This window comes from Branchiostoma floridae, chromosome 4, assembly GCF_000003815.2.
Source record: "Branchiostoma floridae strain S238N-H82 chromosome 4, Bfl_VNyyK, whole genome shotgun sequence".
Lineage (NCBI taxonomy): Eukaryota > Metazoa > Chordata > Leptocardii > Amphioxiformes > Branchiostomatidae > Branchiostoma > Branchiostoma floridae.
This window is the reverse complement of record NC_049982.1, coordinates 21,654,557-21,668,442: the sequence shown is the minus strand read 5'-3', so window position 1 is coordinate 21,668,442 and position 13,886 is coordinate 21,654,557. Positions and strand designations below refer to the sequence as shown.

Sequence of the window (13,886 nt, the reverse complement as noted above, 5' to 3'; positions counted from 1 at the left end):
CCACAGCTTATGATACTGCTTGGAGATTACAGAAAATTCAGGTCCAGGTCCAGAGGATCAGGTCCAGGTCCGGATCTGAACCTAGACCTATTAAATCATGATTGGTGAATCAAAGCAATGGTAAATTTTGCTGAAAAGGAATCTGTTTGGTAGAGTATCCTATCTGCACGTAAACAACACTAGACCATCGTCACATTTGACTGTAGAAATTTGATAAAAATGACTACCAACTCTACTCAGCTCTACTTCGCTCTTCCTATTTTCTTGGACCAATAAGCCCCAAAACACGTGTACGTCTGCCGCCATAGTGCCAGTATAATCTGTTCATTTTTTAATCAGTCCAACATCTGGTCTTGTCCACTGAATTATTTCAGGTCCGTTTTTTCTGGACTGGTCCAACAAGAGAAAACGGTTTTATACCAGTACCCACCGCTAGTAACAGTTGAGACTAGGTAAGATACCGTACAGGAAGAAGTTGTATGGCTTGTTTGTCTGGAGACCAGGTAAGGTACGGGTCTGCCTAAACACCACAAACGACTCAGAAACACCACAAACGACCACAAACGACTCTAATATGCAGTGTATATGGGTCAAATACCTTGTGTTGCGCTCTGGAGACATTGTTTACACACTTATGAATTTAAGAAATGCAGCAAGTCCTACATATTCACCAGTTATTTCGAGTTAATCCGCCGGTTTCAAGATCAGTCACGATGGCTGAGCACGCTGTCAATGAATGTGTGCCTGCATTTGAGGCTGAAAAACACTTACTATACAAGTTTTATAAGTTGACAATGATAGAGTTGTGTCATGCTATAATCTATGAACAGCGTCCTTAGTTTTATCATCCTGTCGTCTATGGAACCGTGGAAGGTATCGAGGACTTCCCCATGCAGACTCCTAGCACGGGCGATCCAACATAGCGGCAAAGAATCGCTTTGATCTTGAAACCTGCGGACTAACTCGAAATAACTGGTGAATACGTAGGACTTGCTGCATTTTCTAAATTCATAAATGTGTAAACAATGTCTCCAGAGCGCCACACAAGGTCTTTGACCCATATACACTGCATATTAGATCGTTTGTGGTCGTTTGTGGTGTTTCTGAGTCGTTTGTGGTGTTTAGGCAGACCAGTAATGTACTGTACAGGTAGCAGTTGTATGGCTTGTTGGTCTGGAGACCAGGTAAGGTACCGTACAGGTAGCAGTTGTATGGCTTGTTGGTCTGGAGACCAGGTAAGGCACCGTACAGGTATCAGTTGTATGGCTTGTTGGTCTGGAGGCCAGTATAGGTACCGTACAGGTAGCAGTTGTATGGCTTGTTGGTCTGAAGACCAGGTAAGGTACCGTACAGTTATCAGTTGTATGGCTTGTTGGTCTGGAGGCCAGTAAGGTACCGTACAGGTAGCAGTTGTATGGATTGTTGGTCTGGACACCAGGTAAGGTACCGCACAGGTAGCAATTTTATGTCTTGCTTGTCTGGAGACCAGGTAATTATAAGGTACTGTACAAGTAGCAGCTGTATGGATTGTTGGTCTGGAGACCAGGTAAGGTAGCAGTTTTATGGCTTGTTTGTCTGGAGACCAGGTAAGGCACCGTACAGGTAGCAGTTGTATGGCTTGTTGGTCTGAAGACCAGGTAAGGTACTGTACAGGTAGCAGGTTTATGGCCTGTTGGTCTGGACACCAGGTAAGGTACTGTACAGGTAGCAGTTGTATGGCTTGTTTGTCTGGAGACCAGGTAAGGTACCGTACAGGTAGCAGGTTTATGGCCTGTTGGTCTGGACACCAGGTAAGGTACTGTACAGGTAGCAGTTGTATGGCTTGCTTGTCTGGAGACCAGGTAAGGTACTGTACAGGTAGCAGTTGTATGGCTTGCTTGTCTGGAGACCAGGTAAGGCACCGCACAGGTAGCAGTTGGATGGCTTGTTGGTCTGGAGACCAGGTAAGGTACTGTACAGGTAGTAGTTTTATGCCTTGTTGATCTGGAGACCAGGTAAGGTACTGTACAGGTAGCAGTTGTATGGCTTGTTGATCTGGAGACCAGGTTACTGTAGGTACCGCACAGGTAGCAGTTGTTTGGCTTGTTTGTCTGGAGACCAGGTAAGATACCGTACAGGTAGCAGTTGTGTGGGTTATACAGGTAAGGTACCATACAGGTAATATATTTATGGCTTGTTGGTCTTTATACCAGGTAAATACCATACATGTACAATTTTCATGGTTCCCTAGTCTTGGCACCAGCTTAAAAAATACCATATGTGTAATATTTTTATGATTTGTTGTTGTGGAGACCAGGCAAGGTATTTTACAGATTTATTAGGCCACACCAATTTAATTTCTTGGTTCACGGATTTGCTCGCTCCAATCTTTTGGAAAAAAAAATAAAAACAAAAATTACCACTCAGCAAATTTTCACCATTAATGAAACCATTCACCAACTTTCCGGGGTAGCAAATTGGCCTTTATATTATAATCTCCTTAAAGTGTGGGTACAGGTGCTGTTACTGTACAATAATAGTGTTTTTGTACTTTTTTCAAGCTGAAAACTTTTTTTCGTTATGTTTTGGATTAGTCGTTACCTTTACCCCAACCATTTTACAATTTTTATTTTTATTTTTATTTCGCCCTTTCGCTCCATATTTTTTATGAAAAAATCCGTGAACCAAGAAATTAAATTGGTGTGGCCTTATACAACTTAGGCCACAAAAGCTCAATTTGACAGCTCTTGGATTAACAACAAGGCCAGCAAGAAATTGCAAAAACTTGCAAAAGCTTTAAATAAGGGCTAATACCAAACATGAAGAATAATACATTGTCAGCTTGAAAAAAAGCAAACAAAAGTTACCTCTTTGCAGTAGCTGCACCTGTATGTACAGTTTTAATGTATTTAACATGTCTTCATGATTGAAAAAATTCACTGCAATGATGGATGTGCCAAGTAATGAGCTTATACTTGTCTGTAAGCCAATTTACCATACTGGAAAGTTATTTGTAATGGTGATAATACGCTGAATGGCAAGTGTGTTGAATTTTTTTTTTCATTTTTGGAAAAATAGGAATGGGCAATTCTGAGAACCAATTGCTTGAATTGGTGTGACCTTATAAACCTGAGAAAAAGATTGAATGGGTGACTGAGTGTTAGTGTTTGATCAGAAGTCACATGTCAGAAGTACATCACTGTGGACAGATTTTTTTTCAGGGCATTGATGTCTGAAAACGTGTATTGGCAGAAGTGGAGAAGCTGATTACACAGCAGGAGATGGAGCTCTTCATGCATCCCCCTGTCACCTGTCCATAGAATGGTCAAAGCACCAGCTTAAGTTGTTAACAACATTTTTGGCTTGACAGAAGACTACATGTACATGTACATGTACTGTATATAGAAAAAGTTGAAGTTGACATGTAGATTTGTTTAGGAGTAGAGTGTCCTGATGGTTTGTAAAATCTGTGTGCCTCCTTGGTTCCTTTGATGCCAATTCCATTTGATACCAAGTCATCTGACTCTGAGTGGCACATGTATACAGTTGTCGCAAGAAGCCTCTAAACCTGTATAAAGCTATAATAGTAGTGCCATAATGTATGCTGTATTTAGCACAATATTTTATATTCTTCGATACTGTAGTACTTTGTACTGATAAGTGTAATACTGTATGTTGAGTAACATTTGCATATGTTCAACCATTTGTCTAGTTAGATGTACCTGCATTGAATTGCTCTGCCAGTTCATTCTAGCGACGCTGAAGAATAGTGATGGATGTCACAAAAAAGTTTATGGAGATAAATCTTTTTTTTACCTAGTTGTATAGACTGATTTGTATTTGAAGACTGCAAATGTCCTTCTCCAATAGGAGTACGACATTTACTGGGATACTGTATATTTATGATAGTTTGATACACCATATTTAGAACACTTATTAAAACTGAACAATACCTGTTTACTCATTTGTTTCAAATGTGTTTGATGTGCAGTGTACATAGGGTCATAGGTTGTTTTTTCAATGACCTTGCCCAACAAAGGTAATATACAGGCCAGAAAATGGAATTATTTTAGATTTCAAAGACGTTGACGGGTTGACCTGACATGGGTATCATTGAGTCTTTCCCAACATACCATTCACTGAAGTGCACATTTTGATCGCAGAAACATACATTTTTAAGAAATAATCCACCCCACCCCCCCTACCACCAGCAATTCTAATATAACCCTTGGAAACACTTAACAATAGTCAAAATAAGTCTATTATCTTCACTTCATTTGTTTTACCAGGAACGTACACACAGATCAAGCTGGACCTGATTTTCAGGCAGTCCTGGATTTACATACTATCTAGTCTGACTTAGAATACTTACTCCACATTTTCTAGATTACTGTTTGTAGTATGTTCTGCTATGTTCTGTTCTGCTATGAATATCCATCAGTAGTTTATACATTAAACACTGAAAAACAATTATTCATTTCATCATTTCTATACTTAGCTTTAGAAAACTTATTTTATAATACCATTATTTACAGTATCATGCCCATATAAAGCTACATTGTTAGACAGTGTATGTTGCCCATGCCTGGAGTGCTTGATAACTTATCTCCAAGCAGATCCTACGGTGGCATAAGATAGTGTCATTAAGCTAGCCAAGGCATGTGGTCAGCCAAGGAGACAATTGACACCACATTGCCGGCTACACCCCTTGGCTACATGTAGCTAATGATACATGTACTACTAGTATATTATGCCACCGTAGGATTTGCTTGAGATAACCGTGATAACCATGAATGAAAAACTTACGCCACTTCCTGTTCATCACATCCCTCACTTTGATTCTTAAGGCCTCTGTGCAAAGCCTTATATCTCCTAACAGAATCAAGCAACAGCAAAGTTATCAACACCACAGATTAGCGTATTAAACTACTTTCCTGAAAATTTCATTGAGATATATCACTCGTCTTACAGAGAAAAACGCGATTACGTTTGATGCGGTAAAATTTCGCCCGAAATCGCCCATGCAAACAAGCGCAGTTGACACGCGGCCTCGCTTTGCGCGAGGCTAAAACGTCTCTTACTTTCGTATCTCCTTCAAACTACCACAGAATTACTTCAAATTTAGCTGAAATATGCATGAAAGTGTACTTAGCTAGGATCTGAAACGTCATATGATGTTTGTACTTTGGTATCGAGATACGTGCAGTTGAACTTCTGATAGGAAATCACGCATTTTTGACCTTGCGTCCAAATAAAAGTTCAAATATCTCCAAATTTTTTCATTGAAAGTAGTCAGAAAGAAAGTGGTGGCATCATGACAATGTATTTGACAGACTTCTATGAAAAACTGCGTCCTTTTTACTTTATATATCTAACCCTACAGGGAGTTTGGGGTAAAACCTACTTTCCGAAGGTGGGCTTTTGAGCGGGGTGAAAATGACAATAGTTCAAAGCCTTATATCTCCTAACAGAATAAAACGAGAGAAAACCTATTAGGAACACAGCTAGATAAGCGTACTAACCGGCTTTCCTGAAAATTTCATTGAGATATTTCACTCCTTTCTCGTCTTACAGAGAAAAACGCAATTACCTTTGATGACGTAGAATTTCGCCCGAAATTGTCCATGCGAACAAGTGCAGTTGACAAGCGGCCTCGATTTTACGCAGGCTAAAACGTCTCTTACTTTTGTATCTCCTTCAAACTACCACAGAATTACTTTCAAATTTGGCTGAATATGTATGAAAGTGTACTTAGCTAGGATCTGAAACGTCATATGATGTTTGTACTTTGGTATCGAGATACGTGCAGTTGAACTTCTGATAGGAAATCACGCATTTTTGACCTTGCGTCCAAATAAAAGTTCAAATATCTCCAATATTTTTTATTGAAAGTAGTCAGAAAGAAAGTGGTGGCATCATGACAATGTCTTTGACAGACTTCTATGAAAAACTGCGTCCTTTTTACTTTATATATCTAACCCTACAGGGAGTTTGGGGTAAAACCTACTTTCCGAAGGTGGGCTTTTGAGCGGGGTGAAAATGACAATAGTTCAAAGCCTTATATCTCCTAACAGAATAAAGCGAGAGAAAACCTATTAGGAACACAGCTAGATAAGCGTACTAACCGGCTTTCCTGAAAATTTCATTGAGATATTTCACTCCTTTCTCGTCTTACAGAGAAAAACGCAATTACCTTTGATGCGGTAGAATTTCGCCCGAAATTGTCCATGCGAACAAGTGCAGTTGACAAGCGGCCTCGATTTACGCAAGGCTAAAACGTCTCTTACTTTTGTATCTCCTTCAAACTACCACAGAATGACTTCAAATTTGGCTGAAATAGGCATGAAAGTGTGCTTAGTTGTGATCTGAAATACCATATGATGGTTGTACTTTGGTATTGAGATATATGCAGTTGAACTTCAGATAAGAACTCACGCATTATTGACCTTGCGTTCAAATATCTCCAAAACGTTTGAGTGCAGGCACTCAAAATGAAAGTGTTGGCATAATGAAAGTGTCTTTGAAAGACTTCTATGGAAACCTGCGTCTATTTTACGATATATACCTCTAACCCTACATTATTTGGCGCTTGGTGTCTTTTGAGCGGGGTGAAAATAGCATTAGTAACTGTAGACGAAAGGTTATCAAAACTAGCTTTATATATTGACCTACCCGTGCTGTTAACAGCTCCGATATTTCTCCCTTCCTCCGTACGTAACAATCGATTCATCTAGTACCTGTCTTCAAAAGGCGCAAAAGTACATGGCATTGTTCGTTTTCAGTACGCACTCAGTAAAGTTGGTTCGAAGGAAATCGGACATCGTTTGTCGACATCTCATCTTTGGGTTGAAATCTGCTATTTTTGGTTCAAAGGGCCAAATTTAGCTTTTTTGACAAAAAGAGGGTGAACGAGATGTGAGGAAGTTATTCCGCACTCAATAAAGTTGGTTTGAAGGAAATCGGACATCGTTTGTTGACATCTCATTTTTGGGTTGAAATCTGCTATTTTTGGTTCAAAGGGCCAAATTTAGCTTTTTTGACAAAAAGAAGGTGAACGAGATGTCAGGAAGTTATTCCGCACTCAGTAAAGTTGGTTCGAAGGAAATCGGACATCGTTTGTCGACATCTCATTTTTGGGTTGAAATCTGCTATTTTGGTTCAACGGGCCAAATTTAGCTTTTTTGACAAAAAGAGGGTATACGAGATGTGAGGAAGTTATTCCGCAACCAATCAAGTTGGTTTGAAGGAAATCAGACTTTGTTTCGCGATACATGTATCTATGTTTTATGGAAAAATTGCTGTTCTTGCATCTGAATAGCAAATTTAGCTTTCTCTATAAAAAAAAAGGAACATACATAGGCAAAATACCACTAAGAACATAAAGTTATTTGCAATGTCAGAAGATTCTGTGTCACTATCCAAAAACATGACTTCAACACCATGCATATGGTAGGCTTTCTTTTCAGTACTGTAAATAACCTTACGTCACCATGGTAACTTAACGAAGCAACTGATTTACCCTTCACTCAAAATTATTGATGATGGCTGCTTAACTACCCTAAAAACCATGGACCTCAGAAGCAGATTTTTTCCCAAAGACCACTGTTTATTTCTTGACGATTTGACTGCAGCAAAATAAAGCTTGACAAAAAGGATCTAGATCAATAACTGTCTACCAGCAAAATAGAGGCCAACTTGTTCATACCTTTATATACAATGCACAACTGGATGTTGTCCTGTGTTGGCACTTATTTTTGTATATGCATGCAAATAAGGAAAATTCATGAATTACCGTTATGTATCGTACAGACATGGACAGGTAAAGCAATAATGATTCAGATTATTACTAACTTTGCCGGTAATAGTATTCTTGTATGAACACAGACCAAAGTTACAGTCGACTAGTCGTATGATGTTATAGAACATCAAACCCTGTCAAAGATCATACTTCAGCTCTTGTTTCCTGCCACCAGGTAATTGAATTGAGCATTGATTATTACTTCAATGACATCTCATTGAACACTGCGGCCGGTTCAGAACAAGACATCGAGTGTTGCTAAAAAGTACTGTTGATGAGCACACTGTGCTTAGTTTAAGGAGATAACACATACTTGCAAGATACAAAAATATTTGCTTAGTTTGCTTCCCAAAATTATTTTTTTCGCAAGCCACAGTGGCAAGTTAAGAATCATTGTAGTCCTCAACATCATCATCCTCATCATCAGTCGGTGGCAGAGCACTTGATCACAAGTTTCATCCACAACTGACGGTCCGCAGCCAGTGCAGCTACAATCAATGTTTAATTCAATTACCTGGTGACAACCTGGAAACAAGAGCTGGAAGTATGATCTTCAATTGGTTTTATATTCAATAACACCAGGAGGGTTTATTTTAGTGCAAAGTTCTATTTTCAATTAGTAATTCTATCTCAATGGATTACAATCACCAAAATGTTGCTACATTGCTATCATTGGTGTCATTAACACTTTAAGTCAGCATTGCATAGCAGGATACACACCAGATCCCATCACATTGACAATGATCTCATACATGTGTGTACAATGTAGGGTGAAAAGCTCTACACTTACAGCATGAAATGTACTGTTTTTTTTTAAAGAATCATTTCATCAGGAATTGCTCAACATTATATACCTAAACATTTCCTGGAGAGTATCTTAAACACACAATTAATTCACCCCTCTCCATAGCTACCTGTTCAATGGAGTTTTGATAAAACACAGAATTCGAACATCAGAAAGTGCTCTGCTTCCTTGGTCAATCAGTCATGCCTCAGGGACTTACAGTTACTGACAGCATACATATAGTCCTGAAGTATATAATTGCAAGATATTTGTAGATATGGATATGCAAAATGGCTCCTCACAACATTGCATCTAGGATACTGCATGCTACATATTAGCTTCAACATGACAATTACATCTACAGTCCAAAGAGCTATGATTTCAAAGCATCTAAATCTGAGTCATAATAAATGCCATAGTACCACAGTGCATCACAGAAAGGCACGCTTCTAGTTCTACTTGCTGTTTATCTTTTTACAGACTCATTGTTTATGCATATTAAAGAAATTGGGACTTGGTTAGTGTTCATTATAACTCTGCCATCTGCAGGTAGAAGCAGGTAATCCATTGCATAATCAGCTTCTCATCTGCTGTCATCTCATGTGCACTGATGGCCTTCCTGGGTTGAGTGTCATCAGCACCTATAGCAACAACAACATTACAAATTAAAATATTTCAGTGTTGTAATAGACATGATTCTGGTGAAGGTTGCAAAGCAAAGTCACTGTATAGCCTTGTTGTCAGTGCCTATTGAAATACATCTGATATATAGTAAGTAAGTAAGTATCGTGTCCTGTGATCTTATGACAACAAATAAAGACCTAACTAATGAAATACAGGGACTATTGTCAAAACACAAACACACATATACTCTCTCTGTCTCTCACACACACACACAAACACACTGTACACACAAATAGTATACACACACACTGTACACACAAATACACACACAAACACACACACACACACACACACACACACACGCATGCATGCACACACTCATATTCAGTATATTGGTACCTATAGTAGTGAGTTTATCGCTGTCAAAATAAGCGATATTGGTGCTACCACACCCTTTGTATTAGAAAAAAAGACTTATCTATTACACATATTGTTTCATTATTACTGTAAATTCATTTAAGTTCGTGGGAATTTAATTTTGCAGTAGCTGGAAAAAGGACTGTTTGTGGTGGTTTTAAGTTCGCGGTAGCACCATGCACTGTAGTCTCTTACTGCCATGGAAAAATGTTTGCGGTGGTTTTAAGTTTGCGGTGAATTGGCAACGCAAAAACCGCAAACATAAAACCACTGCGAAAAAATGTCTTCATTTACAGTACCAGTGACATGTTAACTCAATATTGATAATTACAATCATTGTTTTATTTGCGAAGTCTTGCCGAAAGCTAATTGCATACACTGTGATAAAGTATGAGTAAAAGAATGGAGTACATAACACCAATGTCTTAAATCAATTATAATATAAGGCACTACATTTGATATTGTGGGGGTTGACTTCTCGTTGAAGGCAGTGGTTATGAACTGTCTTCCAAGTTCCATACTGAATAATGAGTGGGTAGATAAAAATCAATGACAGATATAAAGAAAATATGGTGAATGTTTGAAAATTTGCTCTTTTCTGGAAAGAGGTTTTAGCCTGTTAGTGTTACTGCTAGAGTCCTTCTGATAATGAATATACTGCCTATAGTACACCAGAGTAGGCAGCTGCATTATGTATTATTACACTGAAGGACTACCTAGTATTATACTCTGGATGAGAAACAGGCATACAGATATATGTGCTAGGTAAACCAGATAGAGAGAGCAAGAAAAGACTAGCATAAAAACGACTTTGCTAGGATCTTAAATTCTAGTCTATTTTGGGACATTCTATTTTTTTAAACACACAAGTGTGTACCTGTAGTACATTTTTGTGACAATGTTACTAACAGACCTTGAAATGGGATTTACCCAGGTACAGGATTGATCCAAATTTGCAAATCCTGGTATAACCAGTCAGGATACCTTTTTGAGGTAAAATCAGCAGATTGGGATTGGCAATTTGCCCAACCTACTAGAACTAGTACTGTAAATGTTTTTAAGTTCGCGGGGATTTAATTTCGCAGTAGCGGGAAAAAGGACTTTTCGCGGTGGATTTAAGTTCGCGGTAACACCATAGACTGGAATCTAATATCATAGTAGAAAAATGTTCGCGGTGGTTTTAAATTCGCGGTGAAGTGGTCACCGCGAAAACCGCGAACATTAATCCACCGCGAACATTTCTGCATTTACAGTATATCATTAAGTATATCATTATGCCGCCTATATCATATGTGGTGACAGGGTTAACGTGGCACTTTTGCCCAAAGGCGGCAAAAGGAAAAACACAGTCTTTCAAAATTATGTAACCTTTATTATTTTTATACACAAACTCCTATTAGTTTTCAAGATGTGCACCACCAAAATGAGAAAACTTGTCCATGCAGATTGCAGAGTCACTAGCACCATGACAATAACAGATCTATGGTAAATCTTCATGGTACAGGTAACCAGTTCATGGATATACATTTTTTGACGGGTTTGCTCAGTAAAAGGCCATTGTAGCAGCATCTCTTCTCCCCAAGTCAGAGACATCAAGTTTCAGCAAGTTTGACTGACTCAATAGGGAAATTCCCTTCTCCATTTAGCAGGAAAGGTTTGATCTACTCACACCGGGAAGGTCCCCTACTCTTTTCAATAAGTGTGACAGGTTCTTTTACATGCTCAGGGTGGGGCTCTCACAAAACACAGGATCTCCATTTGACCCTAGGTACTCATTTTCACCTGAGTGAGTTTTGGGTTAGGCCTAGGAAAAAAAATGTTGTGTTTCCTGTTTCCCTACCTACCCTAAAAAAACCTGCCAACCCTAGACTTTTTTTTTGGGTGGGCAGTGGAGTCACATAGCTTCCAGTTAGAATTTTTATTTGGCCTGCTTCCTATTGAAGTAAAACACTGCTTGTCCCATCTAATGAAGGATAAATGTATCTATCATGCACAAAATTAAAGTTTGACATTGAAAGACAAGTGTCATCATACATTTCAGTTTACTTTGTTCAACTGTATTGTAAATATGTATCACTAGAATTTTGGCCAGCCTAAAATAAAAATACAAGAAAAAAAAAAGATAATCCCTACCTACCGACCCTAATTTTTTCAGGACTGAAACAGGAAACACAACATTTTTTTTCCTAGGCCTTATAATTAAATCGGGTGACTCCTCTTTTTTAACAAAAGTTAACATGATGTATCATGCTCAATTTTCTGGGTTCAACTTAAAAAATAATTTCCAGTCCATTACTGGATTGGCAAGAATTTCTTACGGGTACGGCATGGACTAGGGGTGGGTTACATAAAATTCAGGACCGTCCAGGTCCGGTTCAGGTCCAGAGGATCAGGTTGGACCTGATTCAGTATGTGAAAACTTGTGAATGGACGATACTCAAACCAATGGTCCATTTCACTACACAGAAATCTGTATTAGTCTGCCACTGGCATTTTGAAATCCTACAACGCTAAGTGCCTCTTTACAATTGGCTTTAAAACTTGGTAGGAATGACTCTAGACTCTACTCAACTTCACTCGTTATTTTCTTCGACCAGTAAGCCCCCAAACCTGTACAATCTAAGTTTAAACATTAATACTTAATAATGTATCAAGTTTATTATGTGACACTAGATAATTTCTATGTGAACAACATATCATCCAGACAATGTAAGATACAAAAAAATATAACATAATTAAAATACAACACGGTGTATTCCGCATCACCCTCGGTCCCAGCCCTCCCACAGATCGGATTGCCCAACGGTCAAAGGCCTTCGACCGTCAGGCGATCCGACCTGCGGGTCAAACGTAATACACCGTGTTGTATTCTTATTTTCTATATATATATATCCCACAATCAAACACCAAACAGCCCAAACATCACAACAGATCATTCAGTTGTGTCACTGTTTGCGCCTTTTTTTACCTCCTTGATTTTACCAATTGAGATATTTAGTGAGTCTCCAAGCAGACGTATTGCTGGATGAAAAAGAGAAAGATTTAGCCAAATAGGGACAAATAAGTTGCAATGGCATTTCAGTCAGCACTCTGCTATCTATCTACTCTACTCTACCCAGCTATCACAGTCACAAGCTCATTATGTATACCTTTAGCCACCTGACTCCTATTTCAGTATTTGTTCAATATGTACAGTTTTTCCAGCGACCTCTGGAGTCTGTTAGAGACTAATACTTAGTACTACTCATACTATTATGTAACACGGTACAAGTACACTGTATACTGTAAATACATTTAAGTTCGCGGGGATTTAATTTTGCAGTAGTGGGAAAAGGGACTTTTCGCGGTGGAAGTTTGCGGTAACACCATAGACTGTAGTCTAATATCATAATAGAAAAATGTTCGCGGTGGTTTTAAGTTCGCGGTGAAGTGGTCACCCCGAAAACCGCGAACATTAATCCACCGCGAACATTTCTGCATTTACAGTAATTTTAGTAACCGCAATCAGTATAACCTGTACTCTGAGGGCTTACAATGGGTTTACGGAAAAGGCTGGGCTGTCTACCTGGGCTGTCTACCTGGGCTGTCTACCTGGGCTGGCTATCACGTCAGGCTACTTGGACCTACGAAAGCCCATTGGGACAAAAGCTGTTTTAGCAGTAGGGGCTGTTTGTGCTCAGCGAAGGATCTGTGTGTTATTATGTGAAAGAGCTGTGTGAAGTGGCAGTGTGTGAAGGAGCTGTTTGAATCAGTTTGGGTTTGAATCAGTTGATAAGGACAAAAACGATGCCTTGATGAATTAGACCTACCTGTAGAACGGGTTACGTGGAATGAATACGTTTGGAAAGGTACGTTTCGAACGTTTCCAGGCGTGTTCGTGTGTAATCTCGTCCGATCCGATAATCTGTGGAGGCCGCCATCTTGGATCTTGGACCGCTCATTCCCATGACGCATCGCGCCTGTCCAAGCCACGCTGCGTGCGCGCTTGGCGTTGTCCTCGACACAGCACTGCTAATAACGCAGGTCATCCTAGGATGAAAGGACACGGTCCTACCACAGCAACGACTGCCTAACGCCGTCCTTAGTTATACAGTTATTTCTATTAACGCTATGTGTATGGGGTGCCCCTATGGTACTATGATGCCTTTGACAATGATGGCCTAAAACGGGGTTGAATAATTATAATAATCTTTATTGCAGTAAAGCAGTAGTGGTATACATAATCATACTTAACAAAGAAGGAAAATGATACTCATAGACAAATCAAAAGGGAATAACGACTAA

General features: G+C 39.2%; 1 protein-coding gene and 1 long non-coding RNA gene across 9 annotated transcripts in view; one reads left to right on the top strand and one right to left on the bottom strand.

Annotated features, from left to right (window-relative positions):
- The window catches only part of LOC118415055 (PR domain zinc finger protein 1-like), a 38,960-nt gene that overhangs the window by 19,485 nt on the left and 5,589 nt on the right, over positions 1-13,886 (top strand). The window lies entirely within an intron of this gene.
- On the bottom strand, positions 7,565-13,570 carry LOC118415056. Its single transcript, XR_004831063.1, has 2 exons — positions 13,412-13,570; positions 7,565-9,202 (listed from the first exon to the last, which is right to left on the bottom strand). It is a non-coding gene; the product is annotated as an uncharacterized LOC118415056 (long non-coding RNA).